At 38.4% G+C, this 16,611-nt stretch overlaps 1 pseudogene; it reads right to left on the reverse strand.

Annotated features, from left to right (window-relative positions):
• LOC102813501 overlaps positions 1-16,332 on the reverse strand; it is a 24,878-nt pseudogene extending 8,546 nt beyond the window's left edge.
• Positions 16,333-16,611: the final 279 nt, after the last annotated feature.

A 16,611-nucleotide genomic window follows, 5' to 3' on the forward strand; every position in this document is an offset into this window, starting at 1 on the left:
GTTCGAAACTACCAGCCGTTCCGTGGGAGAAAGATGAGGCCTTCTCCTCCCATAAAGATTTACAGCCTCGGAAACCCTGTACAGGGTTGCTATGGATTGGAACTGACTCGAAGGCACTTAACAATAACATGTATATATACGTTGCATTAGCTACTATGGCATATATAAAATGGAAAGGGAAATATAGTTTTCCACAGAAATGTAAGGTCATATTCAGGAATGAGATGCTATTTCTCAGGCTAAATGATGAGAAATAAAAGAAATAATTGATTATTCAAAGCTAAACTCCTCTTTCCTTTTTTCTTTTATCTGTCTTTACTATTCTCAGCATTCTATTTCTCCCTTCCCCTTTATTTTCCTGCCTCTTTCTCTCCACATTTTTCTTTCTTACATATTTGTTTCCTTGGGTGTCAATCAGCTTTCTGTCTCCTCAAAGCAAGTGAACAAGTTTGGCATGAATCTATTTAGTAGAAATGACACTTAGTAACCAGAAATGATCATCAATCTTGCTAGGGCGGTAGTGGTGGTTGCCTGCCTCTGAGTCAGTTCTGGCTCATAGCAACCTTGTATATGGTTTTCTAGGTTGTAAATCTTTATGGAGGCAGAAAATCTCATCTTTTGCCCATGGAACAGCTGGTGGATTCGAACTGCTGATTTTCCATTTAGCAGTCTAACACGTAGCCCACTACACCACCAGAACTCCTTTTCCTTGCTGTGTTGTTGTTAAGTGCCATTTAGTGGGTTCTGACTCATAGCGGCACTGTATAAGGTTTCCAAGGAGTGACTGGTAACCTTGCAGTTAACAGTCCCATGCTGATCCTAAGTTCCACACCAAGACACAGTTTCTTGTTGCTGTTGTTGTTGTTAAGTGCCGATGAGTTGGTTCTGAACCTTGCAGTTCAAACCATCCTTGTGATGGAGTGCTTATCCTACAACACCACACCAGGACTCCTTTCTGTAGCCAATCATAAAAACAAAGTTCTAGCATTTCAGATCTGCACATTTGTCAAAGTCTCCAGGGAGAAGAAAGGCATGAATCTTGACATAAGAATCATTAAGTAGTTAGGAACACGTAATCAGACTTTAAATTTAAATACTAACCATTTGTGGCTTTAAGGGACTGTGCCTATATTTATTCACTTTTAAGATAGGCTTATCAGCACTTCTTCTAGGGTTGCTATAATGAGTAACTGAGTCAAATATATGAACAAATGTTGAGTTTTAGCTCTACAAATGCTAGGTTGTTAGAATCTGAATGATTTGACTTATTGCCATAACATTTCATAGGGAATGGAAAAGAAGAGGCAAGTAGGGCTTCTAATTTTGTGTTTTGTATGTGAAAAGAGAAGTTCTTAAATTGACTTGGGAGCTCTGGTAGCGTAGTGGTTACGAATCGGGCTGTGAACCTTAAGGTCAGCAGTTCGAAACTACCAGCCACTCCGTGGGAGAAAGATGAGGCTTTCTACTCCTGTAAAGATTTACACCCTCGGAAACCCTGTACAGGGTCGCTATGGGTCGGAACCGACTGGATGGCACTTAACAACAACAACAAGGGTACATATAAAGCAAAGGACAAGGGACCCAATAAACTTTACGTGTTTTATTTTTCCTAGTTTTGGTGGCAAAAAGAATGAACCTGAAGAACATTGTAGCTCAGTGGGTGGCCAAGAAATCATGGGGCCTTTATGCCAAAAATGCAAATCAGGGCTTTGAACTGGTTCAAAATGGTCCAGTCATGGTCACGGGAAACAAAGGCAGCATATGAGTAGCACAGCAACAAAATCTCTTGCATCAGATTTTGATCCAAGTAAGAAGTAGGTGGCAGTGGTCCTCTGAGAGCAGCCTGGTCAGCCATCATCTTGAAGTAGGACCTGGATGTCTATTTCCTGTTTGTATTAAAAATTGACATACAATGTGCCATAAAGGAACACTTATTGCCTGGTTTGAAGCCCTGTTGCAAATTCCTGGGTCTTACTCTAGGGCTACAGAATCAGACTCTCTAGGTTGGAGCATCTGAATCTCATCCATCAAACTCAGAAGATTCTAGTGCATACTAAATTTCACTTTTAGAAAATATATAATTTATTTTTTTGTTGTTGAGACTATACACAGCTGGACATTCTATATGTGAAATTTAGTGACATTGATTATATTCTTTGAATGTAAGTCATTAACATGAACTCACTACCCTCTAAGCTTCCTATCCAATCTTGTGAGTTGCTATTGTCAATTTGAGCCCATATAGATAGTTCTTTAAAAAAGCATAATGCTCAAGGTAGCCATTTATTACTAGATAAGCTAAACTATTGTTTGATTTTAAGATAACATTAATGGATATATTTGCTTTAAGTCTTAAAGATTATCCCTGGGCAATAATTTCAGGGGTTCATCCTGCCTTCATAACTCTAGGAAGCTTGGAATCCATGAGAATTGGAAATTCTGCTTTGCATTTTCCCCCTCTTGATTAAGACACTTCCACAGAATCTTTGATCAAAGTGTTCAGTAATAGTAGTCACACTCCATTTAGCTCTTCTGATCTAGTGGCAAAGGGGTAAGTTATTCCTGGAAGCAATTAGGCACACTTTCTGCATCCTCCTCTGTCCTGACTCTCCTTCTGCCTGTTGCTCCAGTCAGAGATCAATCTTTATACCTCAAATGACCGTTTGCAATCTTCTTCAGATACCAGTGAGCACTGATAGTTCTGTAGGATAAGCACTGGACTACTAACCACAAGGTCGGCTGTTCAAATCCATCAGCACTCCACAGGAGAAAGATGAAACTTTCTGCTCCAATGAAGATTTATAACCTCAGAAACCCTACACAGGATGGATATAAGTCAGAACTGACTTGATGGCACCTAACAACAAAAAGAAGACCTCCAGCACTACCCAATGAGCTAGGAGGTAGAGCAGAAGCATTAAACACATTAATAATCCAAGGAACTGGGATGTTCCTGAACTGGGATAAAACCAAAATCCTAAATCTCCAAACTAAGAAACCAAATTCAAGGAGGTGTAAGCCTGTACATAAGCAGATGCAACACTTCCACCTTTGTTGTTGTTGTTGTAAATATATCTATAACACAACTTTTACCAATTCAGTTTTTTACAGGTCTATAATTTATTGGAGGAGCTCTGATAGGGTAATGGATTACAAGCAGGGCTGCTAGTTGCAAGGTCAGCAGTTTGAATCTACCAGTTGCTCCATAGGAGAAAGATGAAGCGTTCTGTTTCCGTAAAGATTTATAGCCTCAGAAACCCTATACAGGGTCACTATGAGTTGGAACTGATACAGTGGCAAACATTTAACCAAGAATTGATTAAAATTAACTGATTAATCCTTTCCCCACTCTCCATGTAATATCAACAGCTATCACACAAAATTTGTGTTCCTAGAATTGTTATAATTTTTCTTAATTAGAATTTTCTGTGGTTAAGAGGAGATTTTGATAAGAAAGAGCTTGAAAGGGCCCACATTAGTCAAACTTAAGGCAATTTACTTATTAAAATAAGTATGGAACCTTTAGTAAGTAGCAGCTGGGATCTTAAGAGCTCATGAATGGCAACCGAAGGTGTCAGTATTGGTCTCTCCATGTGCTGAAGAAAAATGAGTGATGAAAATTGAAGATGCTTTGGATCAAGTAGTCCAGTGGACTAACAAAACACATGAACATCAGTCTCTACAACTATGAGACCAGAAGAACTAGATGGTGCCAGGCTACCACTGCCAACTGCTCTGGAAGAGATCACATTAGAAGATTCTGGATAGAGTGGGAGACAATGTGGAACAAAATCAAAGTTATAAAAAAGACCAGACTTACTGGTTAGAAAATGACTGGGGGAACCCGAGACTATGACCTGTAGCCACCCTTTAGGTTTGGAACAGAACTCATGCTTGTAACCCAATTTCCAGCTAAGCAGTTAGTAGACAGATGGAGGACAACAACACTACTAGTAAGGTATACTCACCATAGACTGGTCAATCATTAAAAATCAGAAGGACAACACTGAGAAGGGATGGGAAGATGGATGGATTAGAAACAGGAACCACAGAGAGCCTCCAACTATTGTTGCATGGAGGGGATTGCAATCATTTTGATCAAACAAATTGTAGGATTTGTTTAATGTAAAACTGATGATATGCTCTATATGCCTTCACTCAATTCATAACAAAAAGTTTTAAGAAAATTGAGTAAGGATTTTGTATCATAATGGGTTATAAATGAATTATAACCCATGAAAAGTATAAGCATATATGAGTCTATATTAATAACTTTTCTATCCTTTAATCAATCTATCAATACATGGAGAGAGGGAAAAACTCTTTCTTATAGTAAAATTAAAAATTCTAAGCATCAAATTAAAATGCAGGAGGAATGATATAGTTTTAAAAAACATCACTTTGCAACTTGTTGTTAAGTGCCGTCGAGTCAGTTCTGACCCATAGCGACCCTGTACAGGGTTTCTGAGGCTGTAAATCTTTACAGGAGCAGAAAACCTCATCTTTCTTCCAAAGAACTGCTGGTAGTTTTGAACTGCTGACCTTGAGGTTAGCAGTCCAACTCGTAACCACTATGTTACCAGAGCTTCTAGTATTGTAAAAATTAATTTAGACAAGAATCATGGATGGGTACTCAAACTAATGGGTACAATTTGATGATATGAAATTAATATAATTTCAAACAATGTCTTCACAGATTGGTTATTAATTACAAAGGAGGAAAAGTTAACCGAAGGATAACTTTTTAAAGGATAAAGATGAGGCTTTCTGCTCTCATACAGATTTATACCCTCAGAAGCCTTATACTGAGTCCCTATACCAATGACTCAATGCCAAATAACAACAATAACAGTATCAAAGTTTAAAAAATGGGAAATCACTCTCTCCTTTTTTTTAAAAGATACAGATATTTTTAATTCTTATGGGAGAAAAATTGGATGATATACTTAGGCTGTTTCTACAACTCCAGTCAGCTCTCCATATCTGTGGTTTCTACATGTGCAGATTCAATCAACCACAGATGGAAAATATTGGGGTGGGGGAGCAATTAAGTGCTCAAAGTAATTCTTCAAAGGCTATATTCTTCAAATATAACATTTGCATTGTTGTAGTATTATAAGTAATCTCGAGATGATTTAGATTACTACATCAGATTAGATTTTTATCCAAGCAGCTAAACTATATGAAGAAGAACATGGCATCAGGACTGGAGGAAAGTTTGTTAACAATCTGGGATATGTGATGACACAGCCTTGCTTGCAAAAAGGACTTAAGCACTTACTGATGAAAATCAAACACTATGGTCTTTAATATGGATTAGACCTTAATGAAAAAACAAACAAAAATCTTCACAAGAGGACCATTAAATAACATTTTGATAAATAGAGGAAAAGATTGACATTGTCAAAGATTTCAGTTTACTTGAGTACACCATCAATGCTTATGGAAGCAGCAGTCAAGAAATCAAAGGACTTACTGTCCTGGGCAAATCTGCTGCATAAGACCTCTTTGAAGAGTAAAGTGTTAAAAGAGCAAAGATAGTCACTTTGAGGACTAAAATGTGCCTGTGTCAAACCATGTTATTTTTAGTCATCTCGCAAGGATGTCATTCTTCTTGATCAACAATCAACACTCACGGAAGCAGCAGTCAAGAAATCAAATGACATATTGCATTAGGCAAATCTGCTGCACAAGGCCTTTTTAAAGTGTTGAAGAGCAAAGATGTCAGCTTGAGGACTAAGGTGCGCCTGACCCAGGCCATGGTATTTTTAATAACCTCATATGGATGTGAAAGCTGGACAGTGAATAAGGAAGATGGTAGAAGAATTGATGCTTTTGAGTTATGATGTTGGAGGAGAATATTGAAAGTGCCATGGGCTGCCAAAAGAGTAACCAGATCTTTGTTGGAAGAAGTGCAGCCAGAGTGCTTCTTGGAGGCCAGAATGGCCAAACTTTGTCTCACATACTTCGGACATATTATCAGGAGGGACCAGTAGCTGGAGAAGGATATCATGTTTGGTAAGGTGGAGGGTCAGAGAAAAAGAGGAAGACTCCCAGCGAGATGGATTGGCAGAGTGGTAGCATTAATGGGCTCAAGTGTGGCAACAATTGTGAGTTTGGCCTAGCATGGGCAGTGTTTCGTTCTGTTATGCATAGGGTCCCTATTAGTCAGTACCGACTCGATGACACCTTACAACAATAACAACACTGAACTGCCAACCACAAGGTTTGAGCCCACCAAGGGAGAAAGAATAGGCTGTTTGCTTCTGCAAAGATTTACAGCCTCAGAAACCGTATATATAGGATCACTAAGGAGCTCTGATAGCATGTTGTTGTTGTTGTTGTTAAGTGCCGTCGAGTCGGTTTCGACCCATGGCGACCCTGAATAGGGTTTCCGAGGCTGTAAATCTTTACGGGAGCAGATCGCCTCATCTTTCTCCCTCGGAGCAGCTGGTAGTTTCGAACTGTTGACCTTCCGGTTCGCAGCCCGATTCGTAACCACTACGCTACCAGAGCTCCTTTGCATAGTGGTTACTAATTGGTCTGAGAACCACAAGGTCAGCAGTTCGAAACTACCAGCTTTTCTGCAAGAGAAAGATGAGGCTTTTTGCTCCTGTAAAGATTTACAGCTTCGGAAACCCTGTACAGGGTCTCTATGAGTCGGAACCGACTCCACGGCACATAACCACTACCACCACCATGAGTCAAAACAGACTCCAATGCACTTAACAACAACATATACTTGTGAAAGTTGGACAATTAATAAGGAAGACCTGAGAAGAGTTGATGCATTTGAAGTACAGTGTTGGAGAAGCATTTTGAAAGTCCTATATATAGACTGCCAGAAGAACAAATAAATCTGTTTTGGGAGGAGTACCCCAGGATTGCTCCTTGTTCTTTAGTCGTGTTGTTTGAACCAGTCCCTGAGAAGGGTATCATGTTTAGTAAAGTGGAGGGTCAGAGAAAAAGAGGAAGACCCTCAATGAGATAGATCGAAACTGTGTCTGCAACAACGGGCTCAAACCTAACAGTTGTGAGGAAGGCACAAAATTTTGTTCTATTCTGCATAGGAAACAACTCCATGACATCTAATAACAACAACAAATCCAGAGATGATTTAAAGTATACAGGAAGATGTGTGTAAGTTATAGGCAAATATTATGCAATTTTACAGGAAGAACTTGAGCTACAGCTCAAGTTGGTATTCAAGGGGGGACATGGAACCAGTCCCCAAGGATACCAAGGGTCCACTGCAGTAACGTTGCAGCTCACATTGGTGAGTAAGAGTAGCAGAGATAATGTTGTGTTTATTCACACTAATTGCAAAAAGTTAAGCATTTTCAAAAGTTTGGTTTAACCAGATAGCATAGCTCACACATTTGTAATGCTCTTATATGTGGTAATTAATTATATATTCTCAGTATAAAGATATAATGTGAGATGCAGCTACATAGAGTTAGGTTTAAGTCATCATTTTCTTCTTGGACACAAAAAGTTTCATTGAATATATAATTTGGGACCATTTGGTCTCCTCTCTTAAAAATTGTGAAATAGAGTTATTTAAAATATTTGTAGAAATACTTTATACAGTTACAAAAGCATTAATTAAGAACATTAAGAGTCCTAGTTGCTCAACAACCTGGCACTCAAACTCAACTGTTAACCAAGAGATTAGCCATTTGTACCCACTCAGCAGCTCCATTGGACAAAGACCTGGTAATCTGCTCCCACCAAGGTTGCTGTTGCTGCTGTTAAGTGCCATCAAGTCGGTTCTGACTCATAGTGATATTGTATAGGGTTTCCAAGGAGCAGTTTGTGGGTTTGAACTGCTAATCTTGTGGTTAGCATCCCAGTGCTTATCCTGTAACACCAGGATGCCCCCATAAAAATTACAGCCTCAAAAATCCTATGAGCTAGTTCTGCCCTGCCACATGTGGAAATTGATTCCATAGCACCTAACAACAAGCAATATATAGGTAAAATGAGGTCTTTGGGTGGTATAAACTGTTTACATTTGCCTATTAACCTAAAGGTTGGTGGTCCAATCCCACCCAGCAGTATTGCAGAAGACAGGCCTGAACAATCTGCCTCAATAAAGATGACCGCCTCAAAAGTCCTATGGAGTAATGCAATTGTATTTTGTAAAATTTCAGGTTGACAAGAGTAAGAACCTACTACGTGGCAACAAGTTTATTATTTTTTTAAATAGGTTAAACTCTAAGCAATATGAGAATTTGGAAATATTGACACTCTGGTTCTGCATTAACTCTGAAGTTCTTATTACCAAATTGAGAGAAGCAGTAGATGTGATGAGGAAAATGTCTCTGCCCTGGTTCACATAGGTATTTGTTTTTTCTATTATTCCCTGGTGTCCACATTGATCCATGTCTAATGGTGGCACAGTCTGATTTACACTGGTCCTTCTAGGCTTAGTTACTTACTAGTGTCAGGGCTAGTATACAAAATCTAGAGAATTTTAAATTATAGACTGTAGCATTGGAAAGATAAACACTTGTGTAATGAGGCGTGGCACTGTAGGATCAGCACTGGACTACGAACACAAGATTGGCAGTTCAAATCCACCAGCTGCTCTTTGGAAACCGTTTGTGATATTGCTATGAGTCAGACCCAACTCAACAGCACTTAACAACAGCAACTATAATGATCTTTATGACTTTAGCGATCTTTATTCTATCTCCTAGCGTATGAATCATGTCAGTGTTGGACACATGATTAACCCCTTGTTTGAAGCTTGCTTCCTTCTTCTGTGTTGTTACTGATGTTAGCTGTACACTGTTGAGTTGGTTCTGACTCATAACAACCCTGTCCTTATTCTATAGTTGTCTAGAAATAAATCTTTCATTTGATGAAGTAATTAAGAGATTTTGAAGATAGTCTCGGATTTAAGGGGCGAGAAATAAAACAAATTTCAGGCTGAGCACTAGTTAAAAAAAGTCTCCCTTGCTAGTCAAAGTAATTTACTTTATTGTTACTTCCTGTGCTTTGCTATCAACTAACCCCCATGACATCAGTGGCCTTTGGTTAAAAAATGTTCACTTGATGCTTTGACCGGCTTTTGCCATTTAACTGTTTCATGCCTGCTTAATATATACACGCTTCCCAGTGATCTCAGTAAGGAACCCTGGTAGCATATTGGGCTATGCATAGTCAGCAGTTTGAATCAACCAGTTGCTACATGGGAAAAATATGAGGCTTTTTCCTGCAGTAAAGATTTACAACCTTGGAAACTCTATGCGGGGGACTCTAGCAGGAATGGACTCAACAGCACACAACAGTAGGTCTTCCTAGTGTACAGATCCTAGATCCAAATTATAATCACCAAGGGCATGTCTGTTTTTAACATTATCAGGTTTAGAACTGAGCTGTAGGAAAATAATGGCAAACCTCAGAATTTGTTGGGTTCCCCTGGAATTCTTTACTCTCAAACTTACATCATAACACTGGATAGTACAATGACAGTAGAAAGTTTAGGGTTAAGAAGGGGGAATGTAGGGGGCTTTTCTTCCTCTACCTAAGCATTCTGATCCCTGCCTTATTCCTTGAGAACTGAAGAATGCCCAGCTTCCCAAACCTCTACCACAGTGATTTCTGCTGCATTGGAGTTATATCTGTGCAGGGCTTTGAACAGACAGGTTAGAATTTGCTTAGAATTTGCATTTCCACCTTAGGTATATTGAATCAGAATCTACAGTTTAACACCTGGGGATCTATAAGAATCACATGGGGATCTTGTTGAACTATAAATTCAGATTCAGTATATTTGGGGTGGAAATATTAATTCTTATCAAGAGGCCAAATTGGAATGAACCACTTTGAAGCCCCAGTTCTGTGCCAGCATCACTCAGAACAGAGCCTTTAGCAGGAACTGTCACTCACATGATGGGGGTGGCGAGGGCCAGTTAGTAAAAAAGGTGCTTGTTTTCAGCAGCAGCAGTTTCTTGGGGTCTCTGTAAACACAGGCTCCTTTCAGGCTTGCATATAGCTTACCATGTTGTTTGCAGATTGTCCTGAAAATGAAATGTCGTATGATGGGATCCCGGGGTACAGTTCTTGAAATGAATTTAATATGAAAAATTAAAGTGATGAGGGATCTTAGTACAAGTCAGAAACCTATGCAGAATTGTAGATGAAAGGAAGTTAGTACTGTAAATTATCTTATCACAGATGGGGAACATTTATATCAATCATAGGACTGGGGGATGAATTTATGTAGGGGTAATTGATGAGTCACATTTTAAAAAAGCTCATGTAGATAATACATGAGTAGAGACTAACACTTCTGGAGTTGGAGCCTCTAGCTGTCCTCTGGGTCATCGTTGTTAACAGTAGGAACATTATTTTTAACTGTGTGTATAAGGAAATGCTGAGTACCTTCTCCTCTAGACAGATCTGAACATCCTAAGTCATTACAGGTGCTAAATGCCATGTAAGGACTTTAAAGTACTACTTTACAGATTCAGAGGAAAAGGTCTGTGTGGTCTGTTTTACTGCAAACACAGTAAAAATTACTGGGCCCTATTTATTCATTGCTAATCTGGTGGCAGAGATGAATCTTAGTTCCTGACGTGCTTTAAATGCTGCTGCTATAATTTGTTGGGAAATTTGTCTTTTTTTCCTATTAAAGCTTCATCCTAGGAGTTGTGTTTATTTGGCACTAAGTTAAAAGGAGAGGATGTTGTTAAAAGAAGGGGCCACCTTACTGTTCCTATTAACGCAGCATCTCACTACCAACTGCTACTAAAATCCAATTGATTCAGCCTCTGAACTCTGCCATCAAAGGGTGATGAGAACACTGTTAGAATGCACAGATGACATTTTGTATTTAAAATATAAATCAGAGGAAAATGGTTGAAATTCCATTCAATACATTTTCTTTCTTTAAGTTTTGGCAATATGACTACACCATATCATATTTAAATTTTATTATTTTCCTACATATTCATAGAATATTTGAGACTGACTGTCCAAGATGTATAAATGCATTATTATTTTTTTTAATCTGCCAGTAAAGCATCTGTCTATACTGACAAACACAAATAAAAGCTCTTTAATTGGAGCAGATGATGACCGATATCTGAAGTAGCAGAAGATTGAAGTAGCTAATAAGGATTTATCTGGCCAACCTTTAAAACTAAAGTACATAACACAAACAGTCATTTAATGGAGCCCAAAGAGATACTAAGTGGTTCATTCTCTTTGTGGAGATATAGAATTTAATTCCTATTATATCCTATTATATCCAATTTTCCCAAAGAATCCAAAAACTAAAAGCAAACCAAACCTACTGTCAGAGTTAATTCCAACTCATTCAATCAGATAGGACTGAAGAAAACTGTTCCTGAAGGGATTTTGAGCCTGTAAATGTTTAAAGAAGCAGACAGCCTCATCTTTCTCCAGTGGAGCAGCTGATAGGTTAGAACCATCGATTTTGTGTGTGTGTGTGTGTGTATATCACTATTTACCTCCATCCCCTTTAGCCCATGCATACCTTCCTGTATCTTCAACTCTTTTTATCATTCTTCTGCCACCCCACCTCTTTTTGTACATTGTCCTCACCCTTCTTGTATATTGCCCACCTTGTCACCCTAGCTAACATATGTCTACCCTTTAGCCAGTGAGTTACTCTCCCTCCCCGCTCACCCCTTGTAACTATCAAAGAATGTTTGTTTTCTGTATGAAAACCTTTTCTTAAGTTTTTACAATAATGGTCTCACACAATATTTGTCCTTTTGTGACTGACCATTTTCACTCAATATAATGTCCTCCAGGTTCATCCACATAATGAGGTGTTTCGCAGATTCATTGTAATGCATAGTATCCCATTGTTTGTTTATACCAAAGTTTGTTTATCCATTACAATTAGGCCATCTCCACCCTTTTGCTATTGTGAATAGTGCTGCTATGAACATCGGTGTGTGTATATCTATTCATGTCCTAGCTCGTATTTCTTGTGTATAAATTCCTAGTAGAAGGATTGCTGAGTCATAAGATATTTCTATTTCCAACTTTCTGAGGAAGTGCCTTACCGTTTTCCAAAATGGTTTAACCATTCTACAATTTCACCATCAAAGAACCACCAATCTTTCATTGATCAACCCAATACTAAACCTACTGCGATGCCAGGGCGCCTTAGGAACCAATCAGGTCAAGTTCATTTAAGATATTTGTTGTTGTTGTTGATAAGTACGACTCATAGTGACCCTGCACAGGGTTTTCCGAGATTGTAAATCTTTATGGGAGCAGAAAGCCTTATCTTTCTCCTGCGGAATCGCTGGTAGTTTCGAACTGCTGAAAACTATACACAAAAACAAGGGTATGCTTAAAGGGAGGTAAGCTGCACTCATGAAATAATCATAGAATAATATAAAACAGTGAAAAGGAGATAATGTTATAGTTAATATGTAGCGTGAACTCTTTTTGAGAGACTATAGACTGTGATTACGATGTCAAGAAAATGGGGTCGCAACATTTATATTTCAGTGACAGTACGGGTGCTTCAGTGGATATGTAAAAGAACATTTATAGATGATTATAGCTCTGGTAGCGTAGTGGTTACGAATCGGGCTGCTAACCTCCAGGTTGACAGTTCAAAACTACCAGTGGTTCTGCGGGAGAAAGATGAGGCGGTCTGCTCCCGTAAAGATTTACAGCCTCGGAAACCCTTTGTAGGGTCATTATGAGTCGGAACCGACTCCATGGTACTTAACAACAACATTAGGTATAATTAAGCTCTTGACAAAAAGAACAAAGCACTTTATTAAAACTCTAAGTTATGAACAAAGTCTTGATGTGGCATTGTAGGATAAGCACTGAACTGTTAACCACAAGGTCAGCAGTTCAAACCCACTAACTGCTCCTCAGAAACCCTATACAAGGTCACTATGAATCAGAACTGACTCGATGGCACTTAACAGCAACAACAGCAAGCTATGAACATAATAAAATAGCATATTGGTATTAAGTGTTGTAGAGCCAGTTCCAATTCATAATGACCCTGAAAGGGTTTCTCAGTCTGTAAATTTTAGTGGAAGCAGAAACCCTCATCTTTCTTCCATGGACCAAATGGTGGTCTTGAACCAGTGACCTTGTGGTTTGCAGTACAGTGCTTATCCTACAGAGATAACATGTTCCAGAGATAACATATTAGAAATTATTTTTATCAATGTGAGAAGAACCATAAATCAGAGGTAAATATACTTGAGTCCCAGTGTTGGCTTTACCTCTGAATAGCCACACGACTTTGCTCAGCTATCCTAACCTCCTTTGGCCTAGTTTTTTTCACTTGTACAATGAGAGAAGTGGGGTAGACCAGTTGGGCTCTATGGGCATTTTCAGCTCTGAGACTGTAAGTCTTAGGAAGTCACTTTGAGAAATAATAATCATCTGGCCTTATTCTTTAAAACAATTCTCCTGTTGGTATATGTACCCAGGTGACAGCTGGGGGCTCTGTTCAGTAACCTTATTAATGAAAATATTACTGAGTTTGTTCAGAAGATCTACAGATATGCTAATTGGCAGATTGCTCCATTATTCTCAGGGAGCAATTCCAAGTGAAATATTTGGAATTGGGTTTGAAATTCTTCTTCCTTATTCCTGCCTGGGGGATTTATGTAAAAGAATATAAAAAAAAATTTTTTTACCCTAAGTCAGAAGATTCTCTGGTCTGAGCCACCTCTTCAGGACTTTATGAGCAGGAGGGAAGGTTATGGCAGTTTTTCATTTTCTACAAGAATGTCAGAGCTTGGAACAATAATGGAGTCTGGAATTGCTCTTCACAAAAGTGTATGAAATTATCAGCAGAATGGAAGGGAAATGCAGCAGGTGAGATCAGAGATATAAAAATGATTTTCTTATTACAAAGTAGTTTTTCAATCTTTAAATGGAATGCAGGGCTAATCCACCCTGATATCCGTGCTGACTATTTATCTGGTAATATATTTCTCTGAAAATAACCTCATAGTCTATTATTATTGTGATAAATTCTCCTCTATCTTGGGCTTTCCCAATTGGTGTAACACACTAAGTAAAGCTGCTTTTGTCAATGATGCAGGCGACGGTGAACACTCTTTAGATAGAACTTCACACCAAGGATGAGGCACTCATGAAACATGGCATCCAAACAGTGAATAAAAATCATGGACATTAAAAGCCTTGACTAAGTTTTCAAGGGAAATGGGGATAAGGCAACTCAAGTATCTCAGAACAAGCCAACCACAATGCCTGGGAGGAACTGGTATTCATGTAACCCTAAGAATGTAAATTGAATAATAATTTTGTAGAGTTTAAAGCCACAGTAGATGCCTGGGGTCAATATTAAATGCAGAAAAAAAGATACTGTGCTTAAAATTCTGTTTAAGAAACTTGAAGACTTTGTCAGATTTCCAAGGCTTTTTCTATGCAGTGAAAACATATTCTGTTGAGCACATGCATGATACATTATACATGCAGACATTCTAGGGTTTTATGGGTGGTGGTAGAGGGAGTAATTATGGACTGCTGTTCAGAGAAAAGGCAAGAGGGAAGACAGAATTGCATTTTAATGTCAAAAATATTTCAAAGACAAGCCAAGACATTTTTAGAAAGGGAAGCTGAACAGGATGGATGCAGAGCCGTCTCCAAAGAGATTTGCTCAGAGCAGAGATCCTCCAGATCATTCTCTGGAGAATGGTCTTAGAGCTAGAAAGAATCATTGAAGACCTGAAGCTTAAATTTCATTCCCTGCTCAGCCTGTGTCTGGAAATGGCACGTCTCTTTTCAGTGTGTGCTTTTTCTCTTTTGAAGAAAAGATATCAGCCCTGGCTATTTATTCCTCTTCAAAGTGTTTCTTTAATTTATTATCTTTACACAAATTCTTTGCACTCAAAATTCTTTAAGCCAGATCAATTTCAGTCCATCAGTGTGTATTTCAGTTCAGTTCAGAAACATGGACTACATTTCTAAATGCAGGTATCAATATTGGAGCATAGAAGAATTGTTCTTCTTTTAATAAACTAGTTAAATGCTTCAGTATATCGCTATGACATTCTTGTAGCAACAAAGTGCTTCCATTTTCATGGATGAAAACTGTAATGTTACTTTGAAGTTTAGCAATAATTTTCTGTGACTCAAGCATAAAGCAAGTTGAGCAGTTTGTTGTAGAGAACAAGAGCTCTGTTGTTAGTTGCCATCTCCATGTGTGCAGAGCAGGCTAGTTCATAGGTTTTTCAGTTCTGTTTGACTCTACCATTTAGTAATTGTATTGGGAAAGTTCTTTAAAATACAAGCTTCTGTTTCCTCATCTGTATAAAGAATTGATAATATTTTTAGGGATGTTCCACTGGGCTAAATGAGTAGGGAGTATAAACCACCTAGCACAATGCCTATCAAATTAGACATTCAAATCAATACTAGTTTAGTTAATCTCCTCTTGCTTCAATCCCACCCTGCAACCTCCACCAATTAAAACCACACTCACATTAAAGGATTGCGTTCTGTGAGTTATGCCCTCAGCAAATGATGACCATTGACTTTTGAATTGTGACACTCCTGTCTTGGTGGGCAAGGCTCCCAACATGTACCACCTTTTGGTTTCTTTTCAGCTTCTGTCTTTTCTATTTCCAGGTGATCTTAAATTAGTGATTCAGAGAGATGATGGATAACCCACTACCTGCTAAGCTGTATCTTTTCTGCATCTTTTTTTTTTCTTTTTCTTTTTCATTGCTGTTGTTGCTTTTCTGTACTTTACAGTTCAATTTCACTGGCACTGTGGACTCCTGGTGTGGCTCTGTAGGATCAGCACCAGACTGAGGACCACAAGATCTGCATTTCAAACCCACCAGCTCTTCCTCAGAAACCCTGCATAGGGTCGCTATGAGATAGAATTGACTCGATGGCATTCAACAACAACATTGTTTAAATTGTTTATGTGTTTTGTTTTTATAATAATTAATATAAATATGTAAAATGATATGTAAGCTACAACATCTGTAGAATTGTGTTGGCATTAAACTTTTCATAGTTATGCATCTTGTTCCCTCCATTTTAATGTAGATTTCTGGATAAGGTATTTGGCTTGGTAATATGTCAGATGAATAATGAGGCTGAGGTGTCTCCAAACTATTGTCATGATGAGTCTTTTTGTCTTTGTTCAGCAGGTTGCCCTGAAACTAGCTGAAGAGAGGTGGAAGTAGATGTAACTTGAATATAATGTCACAGTTTGAGTTCAGCCAGTGTCATGTTTGAAATGTAAATATGATGACTTTTACCTATAGCTTTAAAGGAATGATGATATTTCTTGAGCTTGGCCAGCTCAGGTCTAGAAGGCTCAGCCATTCAGGATCAGAGTCAGAGATCAATACAATGGATTCAATGGGCCAAGTTTCTCGAATAGTCCCAGGCCACAGAATGTTCCCAGAATGATCATTTTAGAAAATCCCAAATAGAGTGGGAACTATGTGGAACAAAACTCAAAATTATAAAAAAAAAAAAAAAAAAACCTATAACAACAACCTGGGCTTACTAGTGAGAAAGAGATTGGAGGAACCTGAGACTATGTCTCTTGACCATCCTTCAGGTCTGGAACAGAATTCAGTTGTATGACATAATTTTCAA

The sequence above is a fragment of the Chrysochloris asiatica genome, unplaced genomic scaffold (genome assembly GCF_000296735.1).
Source record: "Chrysochloris asiatica unplaced genomic scaffold, ChrAsi1.0 scaffold00019, whole genome shotgun sequence".
Classification (NCBI taxonomy): domain Eukaryota; kingdom Metazoa; phylum Chordata; class Mammalia; order Afrosoricida; family Chrysochloridae; genus Chrysochloris; species Chrysochloris asiatica.